Source organism: Ziziphus jujuba, chromosome 9, assembly GCF_031755915.1.
Source record: "Ziziphus jujuba cultivar Dongzao chromosome 9, ASM3175591v1".
Classification (NCBI taxonomy): Eukaryota; Viridiplantae; Streptophyta; class Magnoliopsida; order Rosales; family Rhamnaceae; genus Ziziphus; species Ziziphus jujuba.
Genome location: NC_083387.1, coordinates 23,098,356 through 23,125,651, shown reverse-complemented (window position 1 = coordinate 23,125,651; position 27,296 = coordinate 23,098,356). Strand labels below are relative to the sequence as shown.

At 40.8% G+C, this 27,296-nt stretch overlaps 1 pseudogene; it reads left to right on the top strand.

The window, feature by feature from the left end:
• The first annotated feature begins 65 nt into the window (after window positions 1–65).
• On the top strand, window positions 66–20,591 carry LOC125424210 (probable amidase At4g34880; annotated as a pseudogene).
• The last annotated feature ends 6,705 nt before the right edge of the window (window positions 20,592–27,296 follow it).

Below are 27,296 nucleotides of genomic sequence, written 5' to 3'. Positions count from 1 at the left end.
GTTATAAACTGCTGATCAGGTACTTGACGAATCTCAAAAAGAGTTGCTATTCTCCAATTCCTTCCATGGCAACCAAAACTTCACAACATTTTCCTATACTTCTAGTTCTACTAGTCTTAACATTATCCAAGTCACAAAATATCAAGGTTAGTTGGTTCTCAATCAGAGAAGCGGCGATGCACAACCTCCAATTAGCTTCCAAGGAGAACAAATTTACTTCGAGATAGTTCGTTGAGTTCTACATTGAAGAAATCAACAGGCTCAACTCGGTCCTTAATGGGGTCATAGAAGTGAATCCAGATGCTGTTTATTTAGCTGACAAGGCTAACAAGATACAAAAGGCTAACTCCCCCAGCTTGCTGTCTAAATTGCATGGCATTCCAATTCTTATGAAGGATAACATTGGAACCAAGGATAAGCTCAACACTACTGCTAGCTCATTTGCGTTGCTTGGCTAGTTTGTGCCTCAGGATGCTGCTGTTGTAGCCAAGTTGAGAAAGGCTGGGGCTATCATACTTAGGAAAGCCAGCTTGAGCGAGTGGTCTATGTTTAGATCCTTTAATGTACCAAAAGGCTGGAGAGCGAGAGGTGGCCAAGGAAAGGTTAGTCTAGATAGATAGTCTTTTGGCAAAGGCTTGAACATTATTCATAGCCTACAAATTGACCATTTCATGTTGCTGTAAATGATTTAGAAATTGGACTGACGTTAAGAATTGTTGTTTGGTCCATCATTTGTTATATAGAATCCATATGTTCTATCAGCCACATCTTGTGGATCAAGTAGTGGATCAGCAATATCAATTGCAGCAAATTTGGTAGCAGTGTCTTTGGGTAATGAAACTGATGGCTCTCTTCTCTATCCTACAAGTTTTAACTCTATAGTTGGCATTAAACCCATTGTTGGCCTTACCAGCCGAGCTAGGGTCATACACATCACTGCAAAGCAGGATAACATCGGGTTAGTGTGCGGCTAAACCCATTTTAATGCATTTTTCAGGGTTTTTAATCTTTATTAAAAACCTTTTTAAGACTAGTCTATCGCATTCTTAATGAGATATTTTATATGGTGTTTTTGATTGAACATGCAGACCAATCAGTAGGACTATATCTGATGCTGTTTATGTTCTTGAAGCTATTGTTGACTTTGATTATAATGACCAAGCATCTAAAGAAGCATCCAAATATATACCTCATGGTGGTTACAAGCAGTACCTTAAAACTAATGGTCGCAAAGGAAAGAGAATAGGAATAGTGAGGAATCCCTTCTTCACTTCTGGGAGTGGTGCTCTCCAAATTCAAACATTTTGTGGGATCCAGCCTATTATCTCCTAAAGCCCAAGCCTATTAGGGTTTCAACCCTAGAAACCTAGAGAGAGCATTATAAATAGATGCTTAATTTCTCATTCTTGTACCACATATAACATACAGTATAGACAATACAGGTTTTGAGAGAGGCTGAGAGAAGCTTTTTATGTATAAATTTTATAGTTATAATACATCTTTTTCTTCTCAATTTTTGTGCTTTTGTCTCTCTTTATTTTTCTATATTAGATTTGCGTATTTTTTGTGATCAAAAGATCACAACAAGTGGTATCAGAACCAGGTTCTAGGTATAGGGTTTGTCGTCCAAAAGCTCAAACGACGTATTTGAGCATACTAGGAGGTAGATCTCGCCGAGACGAAGGGAGTGAGACTAACAGGACCTCAATCCGCCACTGCACGTGCCCCCATGCACCGATCAAAGTTTTTATGCAGGTTTTCCCGCGGTCAACTCACACGCGCCACTCCAGACTAGCCGAGCCGCGAGCCACATGTTCGAGCCTATCCAAGCCACGAGTCGAGCCGATAGATGAGTTCATAGCCGAGCCGTGACATGTCACCTGACACAACATCAGCCAGCTTTCTGCCATGTCATCCGGTCTGCCACATCATTCGACACGTCAACACTGGTCCAAGATTTTTCTAAAATTATAGAAATACCCCTATATTTTTTATATTTGCAGATTGGCCCAGAAGTTTTGGAAATTGCACTTGGATCCCAAAATTTTGAAGATTTAGATTTTGGCCTGAGAAGAGTCAAACCTAATATTTTTAACCGTTCCGAACGCATTGGTGGACTCCATTTTGCCAAATTCAGCTCCAGTTTTTTTGCAGGACAAGATGTCAATGGATGAGTCACATTCGGGAGCTATGATCAAGCTTACTGCCACCAACTATGCATTTTGGAGACCTCGGATGGAAGATCTTCTAAATTGTAAGAATTTGTTTGACCCCTTAGATGCTGAAGGAAAGAATCCCACAATCCCACCAAAGAAGCGAAATGGAAGAAGATGAATAGGAAAAAGATCGGTCAATCTGACAATAGATCGACTACAATGTCTTCCATCATGTTGCGCAGGAGACGGACGCATACACCCTCTGGAAGAAATTGGAGGACATGTACCAAGCTAAGACTGCACGAAATAAAGCCTTATTGATGAGTCGTTTTGTAACACCCCGTCCCGAAACGCACCGGAATCCGTGCACGTTGACCGAGGTTGACTGTTGACCGTTGACCAAAAGGGTCAAAAGTTGACTTTTTGACTCGGTGGGAATTTCGAATTGACCAGGATACCGTGACGAAGTGCACGATGCCACGAGTTCGTAGACTGGTAGCACGTCGAAAACGGAGCTACGGTTTGAAAGTTATGGACGAAACAAGTTGCGGTCCAAACTGTCCAAGGAGTGCTGGAGTTGACTTTTTGTTTATGGGGAATTGAGCTTTGACTCATGCATGGTTGTGAAGTGCTCGTCGATACGAGTTCACAGACTAGCGGCACGCTCAAAACGGACATCCGGTTAAAAAGTTATGGACGTTTGAAGTTTACCGGATACCGTATTATTTTAATGTTTTTGGGTCGGTGAACAGTGAAACGCCACGTGTCAGCTTCTGAGTGGTCCACGTGGCATGAACAGTGTCACGCAGGGTTTTAATTTTGAAAAACTCTCGGGGAAGAGAGAGAAAGAGAGAGAAGAGAGAGAAAGAGAGAGAGGAGAGAGAAAGAGAGAGAGAGAGCCACCGCCGGCCACCGGATTTTGCCACTGTTCCGGCCGAGTTACTGTACATGCGCCGGACAGAAAGCTTGCCCACCTCTTTTCCGGCAAAACCTCCAAGTTTCACGGTGAACGGCCACCGGACGCGCCCGGATCGGACGTCCGAAGTTTGGCGGCGATTTTTCCCCTCCACCGCCGGCCACCGCGAATCGGCACTATTCCGGCCGATATACAGTACACGCGCCATACACCCAGCATCCTCTCCTCAAGTCCGGCCTACCCACCAAAAATCACGGCCATCGGACCACCGACGCACCGGGATCGGAGCGTTTTCCGGCGAGGGGTCGACAATCTTCAAACGGTGATTTCTCCGCCGTCCGACCTCCGTTTTGCTCACCGTCGGTCCCGTTGGATTGCTCTCCTCACGATCTACAAATCTGCAAAATTTCATAGCAAACGGCCACCGTCGGAAATTACTGTTCCGGTGACGGTTGCCGGTGACGTGGCGGCCCGCCGGAAATTACTGTTCCGGCGAGTACCCAAAAATTCCGGCCAGCTCCAGTCCGCAGTGTTCGACCTCCTGAACCCAAATCCGACTTCCGTTTCCGCCAATTCGCGACGGTTTGGAAGAATTGCGGAGCCGAAACTCGAAAAGCTTTCCGGCGAGATTCCGACCCCGTCGGGTTCGATCACCGGAAAGTAAGACCGAATCCGTGATCCTCATCACGCGAGCTTCGATTCGGTATATAACTCGTAACCCTTAGATGTCGCTTGGTGTTCGCTCCCCGGGTATCCATTTGGGAATTACCCGAATAAAATATTAATATTTTTGGTTTGTGCACTGTGGTTGTTTAGGTGCACGCGCGAGTAGTGGAGTGGATCCCGAGGAGGATCTTAGTTGATTTGCGCTCTCCAGGTGAGTGACCCACCTTCAAAAATTATTTTGGGCAATTAATTAAATTTAATTGGTATTTAATTTAGTATTTAATTATGCTCATGTGGTGTGGTTTAATTATGATTTTAATGCGGTTTAATTTAAATTATTTGTTATGCATGAGCAAGGTATGTTTCGGTATTAATTTTACGTGGTTTCAAATGTGATTTCTCGGGCATAATTAGGTTAAATATTTTATGAAAATATTTGGTTAAATTTTATAAATTATGCCCGCGGTATTTTTATGGTTGCATTTCGTATTTCGAGAAATTGTGGTTTGTTGGTTATCAATTGATTCGTACCGGGTTATTAAATAAAAATATGTGGGATGGTGTTTGTGAAAAATTTGGTATACTTCCCACGGTGGTTTTTGGAAAAACGGTACGGTTGGTTGTTTATGTTTATTTTTAGACGCACTCATACAGTATTGGTGTTCTGGTGTATGGTGTATGGACACGTGGTTTAGCACGCGGTTATTATATGGTTTAGCGTGCGGTTATTACTTCACCCGTGAGTTGCCATTGGACCGTGGGTAGGCAAGGTTATTGTTGCGCACAGCCACCCCCCTCCTTGGCCGGGTGATGGTTTTTAGCAGTCGGTACTGTCGGGACGCCGAAGTGACCACTGCAGGTTTCTCTCTTTAACCTCCCGCCAGTCGGTGCTCGGGACGCTGGGTATCGGAGGGCATCACCGGTATATGGTGTGGTGCGTCAGGTGTAATTGTCGGTGTAATTGCAAATAATGGTTTAAACCCCAAAGGTGTTCAAAATTTATTTATTATAATTTATTATATTTTTATTATATATTTGGGGTATGTATTTATTTAATTGTTGTTGTTAAATTATTTAATCCCTTGGTTTTTGGGAGGTATGCACATTGGGTTTTGCGAAAAGGTTTTAAAAAGGGAACATTTCAAACGGAGCGATTGGTGAGAGTTTTGAGGGAAATCATTATTTTCCAAAGGTTATTATTATTTATTATTAATTGTTGGTATTTGTTCCACTCCTTAATTGTTATTATTTTATTATTATTATTAAAAGGTGTTCAGTAGTTCGGGTTACTCACGGAGATGATTAGCATCTCACACTCTTAAATTCCGTTCCCTTAGGTGCAAGTGGTGGTAGACGTTCTTCCGGAGCGAACCAAGTTTTCCGCTGCTGTTGTGTTTCGAGAAGTTTCTTTGTACTCTTTCATTTCAGTGTATTATTTCTTTTCAGCCTTGTTGTATTTCTGTTGTTTAGCACTTCTTAAAGCTCTGTATACTATTGGAATACTTCTGTTTTATTTATGCACTGGACTGTTGTTGCTTTGAGAAGTGCTGGAATTTGTGGAATCAGTTTGTAGTTTGTGGGAGGAATAAGGGGATGTTTTTAGAACTGTGTTTTCAATGCAGGTAATTTGTGGTAAGTAAATCCCTTAGGGGAGGCTCTGTCGGATTTTCCTTTGGAGGGTCCGGTAGGGTTTCCCTGGGATCAGGGCTGTCTAGGGTTCCGGGGAAGGAATTCTGGACGGGTCCTGACACGTTTGGTGAATTTGAAGTTGAAGAATGGAACTTCTGTAGCCGAGCACACCAGTATGTTTCAGAACTTGGTGAACCAATTGTCTGCGGTGAAATTACAACTAGGGGATGAAGAACAAGCACTTTTACTTCTTAGCTCTCTTCCAGATAGTTGGAAGACACTAGTCGTCTCTCTCAGCAATTCGGCCTCGAATGGTAAACTTACCATGGCTATGGTAACGGATGCCTTATTTAATGAGGAGGCCAGGAGAAAGGACATTAGTAATGATCAAACACATGGCCTTGTCATAGAGAAACAGGAGAGACAGCAAGAAGGTACTCATGATAGGGGAAGAGGCAGATCCACAGATGGAAGAAGGCCATCATATAAGTGTCATTATTATGGCCGAGAAGGACATTTGAAGAAGTACTGTGGGAAGATGTTGCAAGAGCAGGGGTAGAAGAACAATCAGCCAAAGAAGGATGGTGAAACTTTAGTCACTGTCAGAGGAGAAGTGGCATATTGTTCCATACATGAAGAATTATGCCTTTACACTTCAAGCCAAGAAGTTGAGTGGATAGTTGATACTGCAGCATCCTACCATGTTACTCTACACGTAGAGTTTTTCAAAACATATAAAGTTGGAGACTTTGGCACAGTGAAGATGAGAAATAGCAGCTTTGCTAAGATCGTCGGAATTGGTGATATTCAAATAAAGACCAACGTTGGACATGTAATTACTTTGAAGGATGTCCGACATAATCTGGACCTTTAGGTTAATCTACTCTCAGGAATAGCCTTTGACAAGGAAGGTTTTAGTAACCATTTTTACAATAACACATGAAAAATGACAAAAGGTGCTATGGTTATCGCTCGATGACATATTTGTGGAACACTTTACAAGACTCATGTAAAGATTTGTGCAGATAGTGTAACACCCCGTCCCAAATCGCACCGGAATCCGTGCACGTTGACCGAGGTTGATCGTTGACCGTTGACCGAAGGGGGTCAAAAGTTGACTTTTTGACTCAGTGAGAATTTTGAGTTGACTAGGGTACCGTGGCGAAGTGCACGATGCCACGAGTTCGTAGACTGGTAGCACGTCGAAAATGGAGCTACGGTTTGAAAGTTATGGACGAAACAAGTTGCGGTCCAATCTGTCCAAGGGGTGCCGGAGTTGACTTTTTGTTTATGGGGAATTGAGCTTTGACTCATGCATGGTTGTGAAGTGCTCGTCGATACGAGTTCACAGACTAGCGGCACGCTCAAAACGGACATCCGGTTAAAAAGTTATGGACGTTTGAAGTTTACCGGATACTGTATTATTTTAATGTTTTTGGGTCGGTGAACAGTGAAATGCCACGTGTCAGCTTCTGAGTGGTCCACGTGGCATGAACAGTGTCATGCAGGGTTTTAATTTTGAAAAAACTCTCGGGGAAGAGAGAGAAAGAGAGAGAAGAGAGAGAAAGAGAGAGAGGAGAGAGAAAGAGAGAGAGAGGACCCGCCGGCCGCCGGTCATTTTCATGTTTTTCCGGCCTAGTTACTGTACACGCGCCGGCCAGCCAGATTGCCCACCTCATTTCCGGCAAAACCTCCAAATTTCACGGCGAACGGCCGCCGGACGCGCCCGGATCGGACGTCCGAAGTTTGGCGGCGATTTTTCCCCCTCCACCGCCGGCCACCGCGAATCGGCACTATTCCGGCCGATATACAGTACACGCGCCATACACCCAGCATCCTCTCCTCAAGTCCGGCCTACCCACCAAAAATCACGGCCATCGGACCACCGACGCGCCGGGATCGGAGCGTTTTCCGGCGAGGGGTCGAAAATCTTCAAACGGTGATTTCTCCGCCGTCCGACCTCCGTTTTGCTCACCGTCGGTCCCGTTGGATTGCTCTCCTCACGATCTACAAATCTGCAAAATTTCACAGCAAACGGCCACCACCGGAAAATACTGTTCCGGCGACGGTTGCTGGTGACGTGGCGGCCCGCCGGAAAATACTGTTCCGGCGAGTACCCGAAAATTCCGGCCAGCTCCAGTCCGCAGTGTTCGACCTCCTGAACCCAAATCCGACTTCCGTTTCTGCCAATTCGCCACGGTTTGGGAGAATTGCGGAGCCGAAACCCGGAAAGCTTCCCGACGAAATTCAAACCCCGTCGGGTACGATCATCGAAAATTAAGACCGGATCTGTGATTAGCATCACTCGAGCTTCGATTCGGTATATGATTCGTAAATTTTAGTTATCGTTTGTGTTTTTGACCCCCCGGGTACCGGGTATTATTTACCCGAATAAAATATTAATTTATTTGACTGTCTGTGAATTTTGTTCTAGGAGCACCGGTGAGTCGTAGAATTGATCCCGTAGTGGATCATGGGTTAATTGCGTGCTCCAGGTGAGTGACCCACCTTCAAATTAATTTTGGGAATTTAATTGGTGAATATATAATGTGTGATTTAAATATTTGGAATTTAATTTCTATGTGCCAAATATTTATTTGAATTATTGTGGAATTATTTGTGAATTTATCGGATTTAAGAAAATGTGTATTTCACCAATTTATGCCATGTGGAATTATTTTATGGTTTTGAGGATTTTGAAATTGGTGTGGTTTTAATGGTAAATTGGGCACGATTCGATTTTCAAATATTTCAAGGAAAATATTTGGTTATGTTGGTGATTTCAATTTTTATGAAATATGCCCATAAAATATTATGGGATTTGATTATGATATTTCGAGAAATTATTTATGCTTGGAAAAAATGTGGATATTTGAATTGATGGATTTGGGAGTTGGTGGATTTGAAAATCATGGAATTTATGGCATTGATTACAAAGAAATTGTGGGAAAATTCCCGGTTCAAGCGGATGGATTATGCCCGCTATGCTTATGAAAAATGTGAAATTTGTTTTATATGTGATATGGTTAGTGTGCACACGGTTGTGATTAGCGCGCAGGTGGGTGTGAGTAGCGCGCGGTTGATATTATGAGGGTGTCCTGTGCATGCCATCGGAGAGGGCGGCCACCCCCCATGGCCGGGACACCAGGTTAGCAGCGGCGCAGTGGGACGCCACGCGACCATATGCCGGTTTCTTTCTATAACCTCCTGTCTGGCGGTACCTTGGGACGCTGGGTACTGTTGGCGCCACTGGTATATAGTGGGTGCATCAAATGATTTTCAGAACTGTGGTTTAAAAATAAAATGTTTGGAAACTGAATTGGAATTAAAGATATAATTGTTACCGCTTCTGGTATTTAATTGATGTCTTGGTTTCGGGGAATATGGATAAAGGGTTTTGTGAAATTGTTTTAAAAGGGGAACCTTTCCAACTGAGAGAATTGTAAGGGTTTTGAGAGAAAATATTATTTCCAAATAATTATTATTTATACTTATTACTGTGATAAGATATGGTATAGTAGTAGGGTCGCTCACTGAGATGATTAGCATCTCACACTCTTAAATTCCGTTCCTCTAGGTACCAGGTTGTCGGTGTTCACTCGGAGCGGACTTGATCTTCCTCGCTGTTTTAGTTCGGCAGTACCCTGTTATTCTTTTATTGCAGTTGTAATATTTCTTTCACTCTTGTTGTATTTATTTTGCACTGGATTACTGTATTTATTTTTTTAAGTACTGCAATTTGTGGAACCAATTTGTAGTTTGTGGGAGGAATAAGGGGATATTTTTGAAGTGTGTTTTCAGTGCAGGTAAATTTGTGGTAAGTAAATCCCTTAGGGGAGGTGCTGCCGGATTTTCCGTTGGAAGGTTCGGTGGTATTTCCCTGGGATCAGGGCTGTCTAGGGTTCCGGAGGAGGAATTCTGGACGGGTCCTGACAGTTGGTATCAGAGCTCTAGGTTCTAGTATTTCTAAGGGACTGTGCATTGTTGTGCATCCTATCCGTGTTTAATCTCTCGTTTTACCCGTGTGAAAGCGTTCTTTCTGTTTGTCTCGAAGTAAATTCGTTGCTCGAGTTTGAATAACTCTAATCTTCGAGGGTGACAATTAGGATCATCTAGCCTAACGGGAAATTCCTATGGCCTAGTCGATGGTCGAGGATGCGTTTTCTTTTTGAAGGTCAAGCTTATCATCGTGAATGGTATCCGTTTCGTTCATAGAGAAGAATGATGATTGCCTAAGGATGTGTGTCGATCGATTTCAAGGCGTCAAAATATTTTCCCGATCGATTATCAAAATTTAAATGCTTTTCAAGGTGTTTTATTCAAGTATTTTTGGTTTGTGTTCATACATGTATCTGTATGTTATATTGTTTGATATTATACTGCACCATATGGAGGCGGCGAACCAATGTGGTCCATGTAGAGCTAGCCTCATGATCATGTTGCCTACGAGTCCAGGGGATTGGACGGCCAATATAGGCAACCACCCTGGTTTGTATTGGTAGCAGAGTGTCGGCGACAGTTGGAATCATGGATTACGTAACATGTAGAAGGTGTCGTACGTACCTCCATTACAAGCGTGCATATTTTATTTTATGCTATGGATTTTAAGATATGATTTTCAATGTGGAGTTTTAACAATTGCCTATGCAAGTTAGGTATATTTGAAAAATATATTTTATTATTTGTTTTATGTTATGGTTTTTCCAAAAGCGACTTAAGGTTAAGTATCGCCAATTGAGAATCCAAAGCAGGGTATCGTTGAGTTCAAAAAGGAGATCTTAAAGGAAGCACGTGATTCAAAGTATGCGATACACCCCAAGGGTACCAAGACGTATGGAATGCTCACTGGATGACATGGTGGTTTGGCATGATAAAGGAAGTTGCAAGATCCGAATAAAGGTACTTAAGTCACCGACAAGTAAAGTAGGGAGATGTAAATATGGATTTCGTGCTTAAACTTTCGTTCACAAAGAGAAGGTACGATAGCGTTTAGAGAATCAAGCAAGATCCGGATAGCGACTAAAGTTCTACTTGGTGGTTGATGAGGTTAATGAGATGAGGATGATTCCTTAGGCATGGTTGGATGTTTAAGCATGGTTATTTTTCATTCTAGAAGCTAAGATCTTGATATCTTATTTCCTTGGAGATTTAAGGTTCGTATTGGTGGTGCTTTATCGATTCAAGGTGGTTGATATTGTTGGTGATAATTTACAATGATAAGGAGTATGATTTTTGGGACGGAGTTAGAATTTAAGAAGTGTGGAATACTTTATTGGGTTAAGGATCTAGTGATTTGTTCATAGTATTGGTGGTGATGCTAGAATTAAGATTTAAATTCCTTATTGCTTGAGGTGTGGATTCATGGAATTTATTTGAAATGAGGGAAACTTAGGGTTTTCAAGAATGGTATTTGGATGTTGAGAAATTTTATTCATGACCTTGATTTAGTTAAAAGAAAGATTGATGTTTGTCGAGGTTAAGACTATTGGTTAATCAATGAGGAGCAAGGGTTTTATAATTGTAAGTACTAGGAGGGTAATCGAAGATAAGTGAATTAATCTCAACCTTAACTTGGTGATACCAGTATTTGAGGAAATTAGACTTAAGTTCTAATCTAACCTTTTAAAGTGCTGATCGAGTCACGAGAGTTGGTTGTTGGTTTAAGGATGCATGCTTTAGAAGCACCTTATGGTTAGCGTTCGACTATGACCAAGACTTGCAGATCGTGTTCTCGTGGACCAATTTGAATATCCTTAATTAGTGGGCATGAGAAGGAAAGTTGCACAAGAGGGAAGTTAAAGTCACTATTAGGCGAATGTAGTGGCAGATGCCTTGAGTAAGAAGGCTACTGGATCCCTTGCTCACATCCAAGTCATCCAACTACCTCTCATGGTGGAGTTGAAGAAGATGGGGGTGTTAATGCATATGCATCCTTCAGGAGTTCTCATGGCTAGCTTCCAGGTACGACCGGTGTTGGTGGATCGTATAGTAGAGACCTAAATGGAAGATCCTAAGTTGAGGACAATTAAGGGCAAGGTACAAGAAGGTCTTGATCCGGAATTTTCCATAAGGAGGGATGGAGCCCTCGTGTATAAAGGACGACTTTGTGTTCCGGATATCCCAGGACTCAAGAAGGAGATTTTAGAGGAGGCGCATAGCTCGATGTATGCGATGCATCCTGGGAGTACCAAGATGTATCGGACGCTTGTTAAGTATTATTGGTGGATTGGTATGAAGAGAGAAGTGGCAGACTTTGTATCAAAGTGTTTGATTTGTCAACAAGTGAAAGCAGAAAGACAAAAGCCTTTGGAACTACTCCAATCTTTACCGATTCCCGTGCAGAAGTGGGAAGAACTCAACATGGACTTCGTATTCAAGCTTCCTTCCACACCTAGAAGGTACGACGGCATTTGGGTAATCATTGATCGTCTCACCAAGTCGGCACACTTCCTACCGGTACGAGAACGTTTTTCACCCGAGAAGTTAGCCCAGTTGTTCGTGCAAGGCATACGTGGGATCAGTTCAAGATGGCCTTCTCTACTGAGTTTTGTCCTCCTGCCTACCGTGAAGCAAGAAGGAGAGAGTTCGAGGAACTACGACAGGGGAACATGACGGTGACAGAGTACGAGAGGAGATTCCGAGAACTATCAGAATTCTACATGCACCTAATTCCCGATGATCACACGAAGAAGGTGAGGTTCATAGACGGATTGAAAGAGAGTATCGGCTACACCCTTTCTGGATCAGTACATCCCACCTATCAGTCCGCCAGGGATGCAGCGCTCGAGCTAGAGAGACAGGAGGAGATACACAGACCCGCGAGGCGCAGATCATTCGAAGGTTCGTATAGCGGAGTACCTCGACAGGGGGCAGCTAAGAAAGGCCATAGCTCAGGCTCAGACAGTGATGGGTTAAGCCCACGAGGCAGATTCCAGAGGAGAGATAGTTATCGCATGCCCCAGCCAGCTCGCCATTCGATCAGTGTGGATGTAAGCTCGTATCAGCAGTCACGCATTGGTTCTCCGCGGATTTGTCCACTTTGTAGGGGGAATCATTCTGGGCAGTGTCAGATGGATGGTTTATGCTTTCGGTGTGGGCAGCTAGGCCACATAAGGAGGGATTGCCCTTATGGTAGCAGCAGTGTGCTAGAAGCAGGTCGACGGACACAGCGTACGGGGGTATTCCCAGGATAGAGTTCCCAGGGGAGTCAGCCAGTAGGAGTTTCTTTGGGATCAGTACAGCCGTCTGCAGGATCGAGTCGAGGTAGAGGAAGGAGAACCCAGCAGACAAGTCAAGGCCGGGTGTTTGCTATGATGCAGCAGGGAGCGAGGACTACGCCCGACGATTTCACAGATCAAGGGATGGAAGCAGACCTGATCCTGTTGGATCTATCCGGACTTGAAGTAGTGTTGGGCATGGATTGGTTGGCAAGGAACTACTTAGTCGAGGAAGCAACGTGCGAACCCGAAGCACAGATGTGTGAGCAGTACCCGTATCTGTTCCAGTGACGCGCGGAAATTTCGTAAGGGGGGAAGGCTGTAACACCCCGTCCCAAATCGCATCGGAATCCGTGCACGTTGACCGAGGTTGACCGTTGACCGAAGGGGGTCAAAAGTTGACTTTTTGACTCGGTGAGAATTTTGAGTTGACTAGGGTACCGTGGCGAAGTGCACGATGCCACGAGTTCGTAGACTGGTAGCACGTCGAAAATGGAGCTACGGTTTGAAAGTTATGGACGAAACAAGTTGCGGTCCAATCTGTCCAAGGGGTGCCGGAGTTGACTTTTTTTTTATGGGGAATTGAGCTTTGACTCATGCATGGTTGTGAAGTGCTCGTCGATACGAGTTCACAGACTAGCGGCACGCTCAAAACGGACATCCAGTTAAAAAGTTATGGACGTTTGAAGTTTACCGGATACTGTATTATTTTAATGTTTTTGGGTCGGTGAACAGTGAAATGCCACGTGTCAGCTTCTGAGTGGTCCACGTGGCATGAACAGTGTCATGCAGGGTTTTAATTTTGAAAAAACTCTCGGGGAAGAGAGAGAAAGAGAGAGAAGAGAGAGAAAGAGAGAGAGGAGAGAGAAAGAGAGAGAGAGGACCCGCCGGCCGCCGGTCATTTTCATGTTTTTCCGGCCTAGTTACTGTACACGCGCCGGCCAGCCAGATTGCCCACCTCATTTCCGGCAAAACCTCCAAATTTCACGGCGAACGGCCGCCGGACGCGCCCGGATCGGACGTCCGAAGTTTGGCGGCGATTTTTCCCCCTCCACCGCCGGCCACCGCGAATCGGCACTATTCCGGCCGATATACAGTACACGCGCCATACACCCAGCATCCTCTCCTCAAGTCCGGCCTACCCACCAAAAATCACGGCCATCGGACCACCGACGCGCCGGGATCGGAGCGTTTTCCGGCGAGGGGTCGAAAATCTTCAAACGGTGATTTCTCCGCCGTCCAACCTCCGTTTTGCTCACCGTCGGTCCCGTTGGATTGCTCTCCTCACGATCTACAAATCTGCAAAATTTCACAGCAAACGGCCACCACCGGAAAATACTGTTCCAGCGACGGTTGCTGGTGACGTGGCGCCCTGCCGGAAAATACTGTTCCGGCGAGTACCCGAAAATTCCGGCCAGCTCCAGTCCGCAGTGTTCGACCTCCTGAACCCAAATCCGACTTCCGTTTCCGCCAATTCGCGACGGTTTGGGAGAATTGCGGAGCCGAAACCCAGAAAGCTTCCCGACGAAATTCAAACCCCGTCGGGTACGATCATCGAAAATTAAGACCGGATCTGTGATTAGCATCACTCGAGCTTCGATTCGGTATATGATTCGTAAATTTTAGTTATCGTTTGTGTTTTTGACCCCCCGGGTACCGGGTATTATTTACCCGAATAAAATATTAATTTATTTGACTGTCTGTGAATTTTGTTCTAGGAGCACCGGTGAGTCGTAGAATTGATCCCGTAGTGGATCATGGGTTAATTGCGTGCTCCAGGTGAGTGACCCACCTTCAAATTAATTTTGGGAATTTAATTGGTGAATATATAATGTGTGATTTAAATATTTGGAATTTAATTTCTATGTGCCAAATATTTATTTGAATTATTGTGGAATTATTTGTGAATTTATCGGATTTAAGAAAATGTGTATTTCACCAATTTATGCCATGTGGAATTATTTTATGGTTTTGAGGATTTTGAAATTGGTGTGGTTTTAATGGTAAATTGGGCACGATTCGATTTTCAAATATTTCAAGGAAAATATTTGGTTATGTTGGTGATTTCAATTTTTATGAAATATGCCCATAAAATATTATGGGATTTGATTATGATATTTCGAGAAATTATTTATGCTTGGAAAAAATGTGGATATTTGAATTGATGGATTTGGGAGTTGGTGGATTTGAAAATCATGGAATTTATGGCATTGATTACAAAGAAATTGTGGGAAAATTCCCGGTTCAAGCGGATGGATTATGCCCGCTATGCTTATGAAAAATGTGAAATTTGTTTTATATGTGATATGGTTAGTGTGCACACGGTTGTGATTAGCGCGTAGGTGGGTGTGAGTAGCGCGCGGTTGATATTATGAGGGTGTCCTGTGCATGCCATCGGAGAGGGCGGCCACCCCCCATGGCCGGGACACCAGGTTAGCAGCGGCGCAGTGGGACGCCACGCGACCGTATGCCGGTTTCTTTCTATAACCTCCTGTCTGGCGGTACCTTGGGACGCTGGGTACTGTTGGCGCCACTGGTATATAGTGGGTGCATCAAATGATTTTCAGAACTGTGTTTTAAAAATAAAATGTTTGGAAACTGAATTGGAATTAAAGATATAATTGTTACCGCTTCTGGTATTTAATTGATGTCTTGGTTTCGGGGAATATGGATAAAGGGTTTTGTGAAATTGTTTTAAAAGGGGAACCTTTCCAACTGAGAGAATTGTAAGGGTTTTGACAGATAGCCTCAACATTACAGAAGGAGAGGTATCTCAAAATTTGTGGCACCAAAGACTCAATCACATGAGTGAGAAATGATTGTCTACCTTGACGAATAAGAAGCTTATAATTATTTCCAAGGATGCTGTGTTAGATCCTTGCAATCATTGTTTGTATGGTAAGCAATACGGAGTCTCATTTAAGTTCTCTACAATAAGAAGATCAGAATTGCTTAGTCTAGTGCATTCTGATGTTTGTGGACCTTTAGAAGAGGAATCTCTAGGTGGCAATAAATATTTTCTGACCCTTATAGATGATGCTTCTTGGAAGGTGTGGGTTTATATCCTGAAGACGAAGGATCAAGTTTTAGATCACTTCAAAGAGTCTCATGCCATGGTAGAGCATGAGATAGGAAAGAAGCTGAAGTGTCTTCACTCAGACAATGGAGGTGAATATACCTTTCGAGAGTTTGATGCCTACTGTAGAGGACATGGCATCCGGCATGAGAAGACGGTCCTTCCCACCCCACAACACAATGGTGTAGCTGAGAGAATGAATTGGACGATTATGGAGAAGGTCAGAAGTATGATCAATATGGCTAAGCTGACAAAGTCATTTTGGAAATCAATATGGCTAAGATGACAAAGTCATTCTAGGGAGAAGCTGTTTGTGCCACTTGCTATTTGATTAACAAATTGTCATCAGTACCATTAAATTTTGAAATTCCAAAAAAAGTGTGGTCTAGTAAGAATCTCTCATGCTCTGATTTAATAATATTTGGATGTTTAGCCTTTGCACATATATCCAAGGAGCTTAGACAGAAGCTCGACGCAAGGACTAATCCATGCATCTTTATTGGATATGGAGATGAAGAATTCGGATACAAATTATGGGATTCAAAAGCAAAGAAGGTTATCAGAAGTAGGGATGAAGTATTCCATGAAAACTAGACTATAGAAGACATTGAGAAGCCAATGAAATCTTCTAGTACCAGTGCCCATGATTTTGTTCCTGATCCAGTACCAGCACAACTTGCCATAAATGACGACGAGATGTATAGGGAATTAATAGAAGTAGAACAGGAGAGAGAAGAGGATATTGAGCAAAGAGATGCTCAAATACCAGAAGCTGCAGGACCATTACAATAGTTAAATGATGGTACACCTCTTCGAAGATTTGAATGAAGCCATGTTGCATTAAAGAGATATCCAGAATCTCAATATATTCTGCTTACTGAAGAAGAGGAGCCAAAGAGTTTCCAGGAAGCTAATTCCCATCAAGATAGAGAAAAATGGCTGCATGCAATGCAAGATGAGATGGAATCTTTATAGAAAAACCATACTTAAGAGTTGGTTAAACTTCCAAAAGAAAAGAAGGCACTAAGGAACAAATGTGTATTCAGGCTCAAGAAAGATTGCGACGAACGGGTGGTGAAACATAAAGCCCGATTGGTCGTCAAACGTTCCTTCAGAAGAAAGGAATTGATTTTGATGAGATTTTCTCACCAATGGTGAAGATGACTTTTATAAGAGTTATTCTCGGTTTAGTAGCCTGTTTAGACCTAGATCTTGAGTAGATGGATGTGAAAACAGCGTTCCTTCATAGTGATCTACATAAGGAGATTTATATGGAGCAGCCAAAAGGTTTAAAGGTTTCAGGAAAAGAGAACCTCGTTTGCAAGCTAACGAAGAGCTTGTATGGCCTCAAGCAAGCACCTAGACAATGGTACAAGAAGTTTGACTATTTTATGATGACTTGAGGATACAAGAAGACTGATGCAGACTTGGGACCAGATAGAAACTTCATTGCACTTTTGCTGTATGTCGACGACATGTAGATCATCGGACAAGATGCAATGAAAAATTAGTCAGCTGAAGAAGAAACTTTCCAAGTTGTTTGATATGAAGGACTTGGGACCAGCTCAACAGATTTTAGGAATGCAAATATCCCGAGATAGAAAGAATCATAAGTTGTGGCTATCTCAAAAGAAGTATGTTGAAAAATGGAAAAAGAGATTTGGCATGGAAAAGGCCAAACCAATTTGCATTCCATTGGCCAACCATTTCAAGTTGAGCAAGAGATCGTGCCATTTATCCAAAGTTGAGATAGAGGAGATAGCTTTAGAGCCTTATTCTTTAGCAGTGGGAAGTCTAATGTATGCAATGGTGTACTAGACCGGACATTGCTCATGCAATTGGTACCATGAGTAAATTTCTTTCAAATCTTGGAAAGGAACACTGGGAAGCAATTAAGTGGATTCTCAGGTATCTCAAGGGTACAACAACAGTATGCTTGTGTTACGGGGAAAGTGATCCAGTTTTACATAGCTATACAGATGCAGATATGGCCGGAGATCTTGATAGTAGGAAATCTACTTCAAGTTATATTTACACTTTTGCTGGAGGAGCTATGTCATGGCAGTCGATAAGGACATGACTAGGAGCACCTTAAGATGGAGTCAAGAGCCACTTCAAATCTCTACGGGACCAATAACCAAAGCTAGAGAAAGCGGTTTAAAAAATCACTAAATGGTTTAATCCAAGAGGTGTTCATATATCAAGAAAGCATGTTCATTACTGAAGATGAACAAAAATTGGTCCATATGATTGGAACGGTGGATGCACACGTGAAAGAGAGCTTAACGCAAGGAATCATGTAACATGGTGATGTGGCAAGTTTTGATGACATGGATGGTGACATGGCATCCTATGGTGACATGGCACTTTTGCCACATGGAGGGAAAACATTAAATTTTATTTATGTCTTGATTGGATTTTGGCATGTTGCCTATTTACTTTCCTATTTTAGTTTTATTAGGATTTTAATTCACTTTCCTAATTTTATTAGAGTTGAATTGGTCAAAGAATTAAAGGCCATTTATATTAGGAAACTAGGAGCTAAATTAGGTTTTCTAAACCTAACCACATTAGGTTTCCTAAACCTATCAAAATTAAGTTTCCGAAACCTAATTTTCGTCTATCATTATTTTTAGCAAATTTAGGAAAACTTCGTAATTTATTTGCCTATTTAAAGGCACATAAGTCATGAATAAAAATCAGATTACAATTTTGATTCAAAGTGAGAGTGATTCTCTTGGTTCTCTAAAAACTATATCGAACTTTTTCAAGTTTTGCTTGTAGAGTTCAAATTTGACTTATCAATAGGTTATTCTGCACTTTATTGTGGCGTCTTCACCGTACCAAGGCTCTTACCTCAAATATAGGTAACGGATCAAGATCTTCTATTGATAACTTGTAATCAGATGGTCTAAATCAATCGTTGTTACGGGTTTAGGAGCAAGTCGTCCTAGGTTCGTATTAGCGGTCAAGATTGCAAAAGTGTGTAGCTTTATCCATGACAGAAGTAGGGTATATTGCCGCAGTGGAAGCTGATAAAGAGATGTTGTGGCTAAAGCGTTTGCTCCATGAACTGGGCATCAAGCAGAACGACTACAAGATACATTGTGACAGCCAGAGTGCTATGGATTTGAGCAAGAATTCAATGTATCATTCTCAGACAAAGCATATTGATATCCGCTATCACTGGATACGCGATGTGACTGAGCATAAATTGTTCAGGTTGGTGAATATTCACACAAATGAGAATCTAGCAAATATGTTTACAAAAGTTGTCACACCAGAGAAGTTGAAGTTGTGTAGAGACATAGCTTGTTTAGATGGTAGGTGACCATCAAGTTTTTGAAATGCAGCTGGAGGAGGAGAATTGTGGGGTCCAGCCTATTATCTCCTAAAGCCCAAGCCCATTAGGTTTCAATCCTAGAAACCCTATAGAGAACATTATAAATAGATGCTTAATTTGTCATTTTTGTACCACATATAACATACAGTATAGACAATAAAGGTTTTGAGAGAGGCTGAGAAAAGTTTTTTTGTATATAAATTTTATAATTATAATACATCTTTTTCTTCTCAATTTTCTTACTTTTATCTCTCTTTATTTTTTTGAATTAGTTTTGTGTGTTTTTGGTGATCAAAGAATCACAATGTAACATCCCGCATCGGTTGGAGAGGGGCACGAAGCGGTCTTCATAAGGCTGTGGATACCTCTCCCTTCAGGACGCGTTTTGTGAGCAAAACCTTGAGGCCAGGGGGGAGAGAGGGTGTGAACCCTGGGCCAAAGAGGACAATATCCTGATGCAGGTGGTCTGGGCTGTTATAGTGGTATCAGAGCCAGTACCCGGATCGGTGTGCCAGCGAGGACGCTGGGCCCCAAGGGGGGAGGATTGTAACATCCCACATCGGTTGGAGAGGGGCACGAAGCGGTCTTTATAAGGCTGTGGATACCTCTCCCTTCAGGACACGTTTTATGAGCAAAACCTTGAGGCCAGGGGGGAGAGAGGGTATGAACCCTGGACCAAAGAGGACAATATCCTGATGCGGGTAGTCTGGGCTGTTACACACAACACATTTAATAATCATTTCAAAACCTTGAGGTACACTATGCACTTCCTCTCTAGTGTCAGTTTATCACTATTAATTTCCATAATATTTTTTTGACATTTAAAATGATTTGTTGAAACTCTAGGCAAAAAGGTGCAATTTTAATCGATAACCTGGAAATAGCCAATGTAGATGTTATTTTGAACTTCAAGTTGAGTGGAGAAGCATTAGTAATAGCAGCTGAGTTCAAAATAGCATTGAAGTCCTATCTAAAAGACTTGGTGGTTTCCTAAGTGCGATCCTTAGCAGATGTTATAGCTTTTAACCAGAAGTTCTCAGATTTGGGAAATAACAACTATAACAATTTATACTTATCTTCATTCCAAACATGGCTAATACATGTATATTTGGTTATTGGTTGGTGCAGGAAAAGATAAGAGGAATTTGGCCAAGAAATCTCACTAGTAGCTGAAGCTACAAACGGCATCGGAGAGAAGTAATCAGTGGCATTGCTGAATTTGGCAAGACTGTCGAGAGATGGGTTTGAGAAGTTGTTGAGGAACTATAAACTAGATGCATGGGTGACACCAGGTTCTAATGTTGACCGTGTTCTTGCAATTGGTGGATTCCCTGGGATCAATGTACCTGCGGGATATGATAAAAATGGAGTGCCTTTTGGAATTACTTTTAGGGGTCTTAAAGGTTCATAGCCAAAGTTAATTGAGATCACTTATAGTTTTGCGTAAGCTACAAGGGTTAGAAAGCCGCCTACATTTCAACCATGTTAAACTATACTTAGGAGCACATATTATTATTACATCATTTTAAGGTACTAAAATTTGGAACAAAATGTGCCAACTACCAATTAATTTAAGTTACCTTATGGAATTGAATAGGGAAAAAAAAAAAAAAGAAGAAAGAAAAAACAAATTAGCCTTATGAAAGTTTGTCTGCTGGAATTATCAACCGGCTCATACTATTATCCAATTTATGTCAAATATTATTCTATATATGGATGAGAAATCAACCGTATTACTATTTTCCTCATTTTTTTTTTCTGAAGATTTGAGCCTTTTTGCATAGTATTAATTACTTTCAATCTACTTTTGACTTATGAAACAAAACAGTCCAGTGGCAATGTCTACAGTACTTCTCCATATGTAAAATCTTTCGAGTACCGCTAATAATCACATAAAGTTATGAAATGCAGAAGTTTTGGTTGCAAAACTAAACAAAGGTCTAAGTACTGTTAATTACTATATATATATATATTTATTGCAGTTACTTGCTAGTCAAGAAATGATTAATCAACCAGTACATGATTTAATTTTCTTGTTATGGAGTACATGATTTAATTTTATTAGCTTAATGGTTTAGTTAATTTGCTTCTGCTACTTCAGCTTCAGAATTTTGGTATTCAAGTAATAATTCAAAGATCTCCAAACTACAACACAAACCAATGCTTAAAAATACAAATTCTAAAACTTACAAACTGAAAAAGAATGATCAAATTCGAATTGAAGGTGTGCTTTTTCATTTCTTTTATGTTTATACATACATATATATATATATATATATATACAGTCCGTCGATGGTGCGGACGGTCCTCATGCGAACCACAGTATTGATGACGGTTTTTCATAGTATTGGTGACGATTTTCTAAGAAACCGTCATTAATACTATGAAAAACCGTCACTAATACTGCGGTCATCATGCGGACCGTCCTCACCATAGAATTTCTGTATATATATATATGTATATTATAAAAAAATTAAAAACAGAAAACAACTTGCTAGACCAATCTGCAAAGTTCATTGTGCGTGGGTCTGCTCATAATCCATAGGGTCACAAAGTCATCATAATCAATGGGGTGAAGATCCTAAGATTAATTATATGATTAGTGCTTAATGCCCAAACAACCAATCCAAATCACCTACTCAAAAACGTGACGGCACACCTTGTTCTCAAAAGTGACAAACCATATGCAAAGTCCTTTTTTAATTTATTTTTTATTTGCTTTGAGGTAGCTGGTTAACAATAAATGAAGTCATTGAAACAAATACAGTAACCATATATAAATGTATATATATATATACATATATTATGGTGCAATATTTTTTGTTCCCACATTTGTTTTATCATCAAAAATCTCCTACTATTGCCGAACTAATTAAACTGGAGGATTACACTGAACTACAGTTTTACTACTTGTTATGAAGGCATATATATATACAACGCAGTTTGGTCTCTCTGAGCAAAATGAAATATTAATTTAATTATTGTGTACTATAGTTAATTTGATGATCGGAACAATTTAAGAGACTAATATATTTGAATAATATTGTGACGAACCCTATAATTCATCTGTGACACTAAGTATCTCGAGCAGCATTATTTAAATATCAAAAAGAAGAATGAATATAATAAATTTTCATTAAAAAAATTGTTTAGTATTTAAGAATCAAAATGACCATTTTTCTCACCCACTGAAAGTAAAATATATATCAGTATTAAATCACCATGATTTAATACTAATTGGTTTAAAAACTTAATCTGGAACAGGGGATTTCTGGATTTCCCTCTAAATTCTAATGGTGTATTACTTTTTACATAATCTTTATTTTTGTTTTTCTTTTTAACTAATCTTAGTAATTACATAATCTTTATTTTTGTTTTTCTTTTTAACTAATCTTAGTAATTAAAGATTATCATTACAAATTTTTTTTTGTATTACTGATTATTTATGACATATCGAAGCATATTATAAAATTAATGTAACGATTGGTCCTGATAAATACTTGGAATTTGTAATTTTTGAGTGGTTTGATCAAAGTTGATCAAGTTTAACCAAATTAGACTTTTTAAATGGGATCAAGTTTGACTAATCCATAAAGATGAATTTTGCTTTTAAGTCTTGTATATTTGTAAAGAATTTGTTAATACTAGTTAATAGACTGATGCTATGCCTGATTCTGAGTTACGGATCAAAAGTCATTCTCACGCACTATAATTTTTATTATGTCCAAACCTATGCATTGTGTCCTATAGTGGATCCAAAATCTATATAAAGGCTAGAAAAGGGTGCCTAGGGTTTCTCATGTCTGGAAACTCTCCTAAAATATAAAATTACCAAAATACCCATCCAAAAATCTGTGATAAACCCTACCCCCACCGAAAACCATCTTGGGCTCCCACCCACTACCATGATTTGCTCCAATTGACCCATCTCTTACCACCATTTTACTACACGTATCATCCTAGAAGAAAGCTCACAAAACTTTCAGCAGCTCCACAAAATTTTACAGTGATCGGACCACCAATGCACAGGCGATGGTAGTTTGAAGCTCGATGGTCATGTTTTTTTTCTCACTGAAAAAAGGCCCCTTTCTCACCAGATTTTTACTACATGCGCTGGTTAGGAAACATGCCTTGTCAGGACCCGTCCAAAGTTCCCCACCGGAACCCTAGACAAGCCCTGATCCCAGGGAAACCCTACCGGACCCCCCTATGGAAAATCCGGCAGAACCTCCCCTAAGGGATGGACTTACCACAAAATTCCCTGCACTGAAAACGTACTTCTATAATTGTCCCCTTATTCCTCCCACAGTACTACAAGTTGGTTCCACAAATTTCAGCACTTCAAAATAAATACAGTAATCCAGTGCAATATAAATACATAAGTGTCCCATACAGTATACAGAGCTTTATGAAATACTACAAAGTATAGAATACAGCAAGAGTGAAAGAAATATTACAACTGCAATAAAAGAAGAAACGGGTACTACTGAACTAAAACGGCGAAGAAGATCAAGTCCGCTCCGAATAAACACCGACAACCTGGTACCTAGAGGAACGGAATTTAAGAGTGTGAGATACTAATCATCTCAGTGAGCGACCCTATCTACTATATAATATAATACCACGGTAATAAGTATATAAATAATAATTAATTGGAAATAATAATTTCTCTCAAAACCCTTACAATTCTCTCAGTTGGAAAAGTTCCCCTTTTAAAACCTTTTCACAAAACCCTTTGTTCGTATTCCCCGAAAACCAAGACATCAAATAAATACCAGAAACAGTAATAATTATATTTTTAATTCCGATACAGCTTTAAAATATTTTATTTTTTAAAACACAGTTCTGAAAATCAGTTGATGCACCCACTATATACCAGTGGCGCCAACAGTACCCAGCGTCCCGAGGTACCGCCAGACAGGAGGTTATAGAAAGAAACCGGCATACGGTTGCGTGGCGTCCCACTGCGCCGCTGCTAACCTGGTGTCCCGGCCATGGAGGGGTGGCCACCCTCATCCGATGGCAACCACAGGACAACCTCACAATATCACCTGCGTGCTCCTCACACCCACCTGCGCGCTAATCACAACCGTGTGCACACTAACCATATCACATATAAACAGAACACCAGTACGTGCACGGTGCATCTAAAAATCATAAAATCCATAAATTTAATTTATATAACAAATTTCACATTTTTGCATAAACATAGCGGGTATATTCCATCCGCTTGAACCCAGAAATCCTCCGTACTTTCTTTATAATCAACATCATAAATTTCATGATTTTCAAATCCACCAACTCCCAAATCCATCAATTCAAATATCCACATTTTCCCAATAGTATAAATAATTCTCGAAATATAATAATCAAATCTCAAAATATTCCATGGGCATATTTTATAAAAATTGAAATCACCAACATAACCAAATATTTTCCTTGAAATATTTGAAAATCAAATCATGCCCAATTTAATATTAAAACCACAAGAATTTCAAAATCCTCAAAACCATAAAATAATTTCACATGGCATAATTTTATAGAATGCACATTTTCTTAAATCCAATAAATTCACCAATAAATCCACAATAAATCAAATAATTATTTAGCACATAGAATTCAAATTCCAATATTTAAATCACACATAATATTCACCAATTAAATTCCCAAAATTAAATTGAAGGTGGGTCACTCACCTTATGCACGTATCTCAATCAAGATCCTCCGTAGGATCGACTCCGCTACTCGCACGTGCACCTAAACATCCACAGTACACCAAACCACAATTATTAATATTTTATTCGGGTAAATTCCCAAATGGGTACCCAGGGAGCGAACACCAAACGATATCTAAAATTTACGAATTATATACCGAATCGAAGCTCGAGTGATGCTGATCACAGATTCGGTCTTAATTTCCGATGATCGTACTCGACGGGGTCGGAATTTCGCCGGAAAGCTTTTCGGGTTTCGGCTCCGTAATTCTCCCAAACCGTCGTGAATTGGTGGAAACGGATGCCGGATTCGGGTTTAGGAGCTCGAACACAGTGGACTGGAGCCGGCCGGAAATTTGGGTACTCGCCGGAACAGTACTTTCCAGCAAGCCACCGCGGTCACCGGCAACCGTCGCCGGCGGCAGCGCTTGCGGTGGCCGTTGGGTGTGATTTTTTGCAGACTTGTAGATCATGAGGAGAGCAATCCAACGGGACCAGCGGTGAGCAAAACGGAGGCCGGACGGCGAAGAAAACGCTCCGATCCCGGAGCGTCGGCAGTCTGATGGCCGTGAAATTTGGTGGGTCGGCCGGACTTGAGGAGAGGATGATGGGTGTCAAGCGCGTGTGGCCCAAAAATGGCCGGAAGTGGGTCAATCGGCGGTGGCCGGCGGTGGAGGGAAAAACTCGCCGCCGATCTTCGGACATCCGATCCGGGCGCGTCCGGCGGCCGATTGCCGTGAAACTTGGAGGTTTTGCCGGAAATGGGGAGGGAAACCTTGCTGGCCGGTGCTTGTACAGTAACTCGGCTGGAAAATTTGAAAAATTCCGGTGGCCGGCGAACTCTCTCTCTCTTTCTCTCTCTTCCCTGAGAATTTTATCAAATAAAAACCCCTATGTGACACTGTTCATGCCACATGGACCAATCAGAAGCTAACACGTGGCATCACTGTGCACTTAAGCCAAATATATTAAAATAATACAGTATCCGGTAAATTTCAAACGTCCATAACTTTTTAACCAAACATCCGATTTAAGCGTGCCGCTAGTCTATGAACTTGTATCGACGAGTTCTTTACAACCATACAAGAGTCAACACAAAATTACATCTCAAGAAAAAGTCAACTCCCGCACCTTTTGGACAGTTTGAACCTCAACTTGTTTTGCCCATAACTTTCAAACCGTAGCTCCGTTTTTTACGTGCTACTAGTCTACGAACTCGTGGCATCATGCACTTCACCACGGTACCCTGGTCAACTCGAAATTCCAACTGGAGCAAAAAGTCAACTTTTGACCCGCTCGATCAACGGTCAACCTCGGTCAACGTGCACGGATTCCGGTCCGATTTGGGACGGGGTGTTACATGCCTACTCTCCGATCTATCAATAACCAAAAATTTAGGCCATTCAGACCGGTGATGCGTCGGTAGTGGAGCTTTGGCCAAACTCTAGTCTTGCCATTTTCCAACCAATCCAAGCACATTGCCCATCCTATCCCACCTATTTTGACCCTCCTAAATCCATATTTGTTATCTAACTCATTCAAATTCTCTCTTATTTGGAACATACAAGCTTCGCAAAAAATTTTTGGTGATTGTCAAGCCATCATGCGATGTAATTTTAATAAGGTGAGTTCATAGTTGTAATCCTTGTCTCATGAGCTTTCGAATGATATATTATTTGCAATTTTTTGGCACCGTTAGATTGTTTTTTGATTTCTAGTTAAACTGATTAAATTGGATAATTATCGAATAAAATTGTATTGTAATTGTATGACCTAATATCAAATTCAAGCTGTAAAAATGTAACTGAAGTTTAGTAAGACTTATTGGGTGTTTCAATTTCATTAATTAGGTCCTAAATTGAAAAACCCCAATTTCTAAGGTCAGGGTTTTTGAAAAATTTTCAAAAATTAGGTTTCAACACTGGAAATTGAGATTATGAGGTTGTGAGGAAGAGTTTGGCATTGAGTATGTACCCACAATTTTATTTTATTGTATTATGTTGCCTAACTAGGAAATTTTGGAAATATTTTAGATATTTTGACGGAGATTAGAAGTGATCTGACTACAAGTTAAAAGTAAGTTGCATTCCTGGAAGTGAATTCTATTTTCTGAAATAGTTTTAGGAATTATGGATTTGATTTTATATGATATATAAATTATCTTGTTATTATTATTATTATTATTATTATTACTATTATTATAGGGATTATTTAAGTCATATACTTTATTACATGCTATGAAAAAATTATTTAATTTACCATATTATAATATATTAAAAGGAATGATTTAGCATAAGTAAATTCTAGTTTATGACCATACAAGTATATGTATATATATATATATGATTATTTTGAATATTGTGAGAATATTTTGATAAGATGATTGTCAGTATTATTTGATAAATTTGATAAATATTTTGGATTATCAGTTGGATATTAGGTTGTAGATTATTGTGTATCAAATTGTGCAATTAATATGGATTTACTAGATTATAATTATGCACGCTAATTTAACCATCGCCTGCTTGATCTAGTGATTCTTAAGGTTGGATGGGAGGTTTTGGTCTGTGACGTCGAAG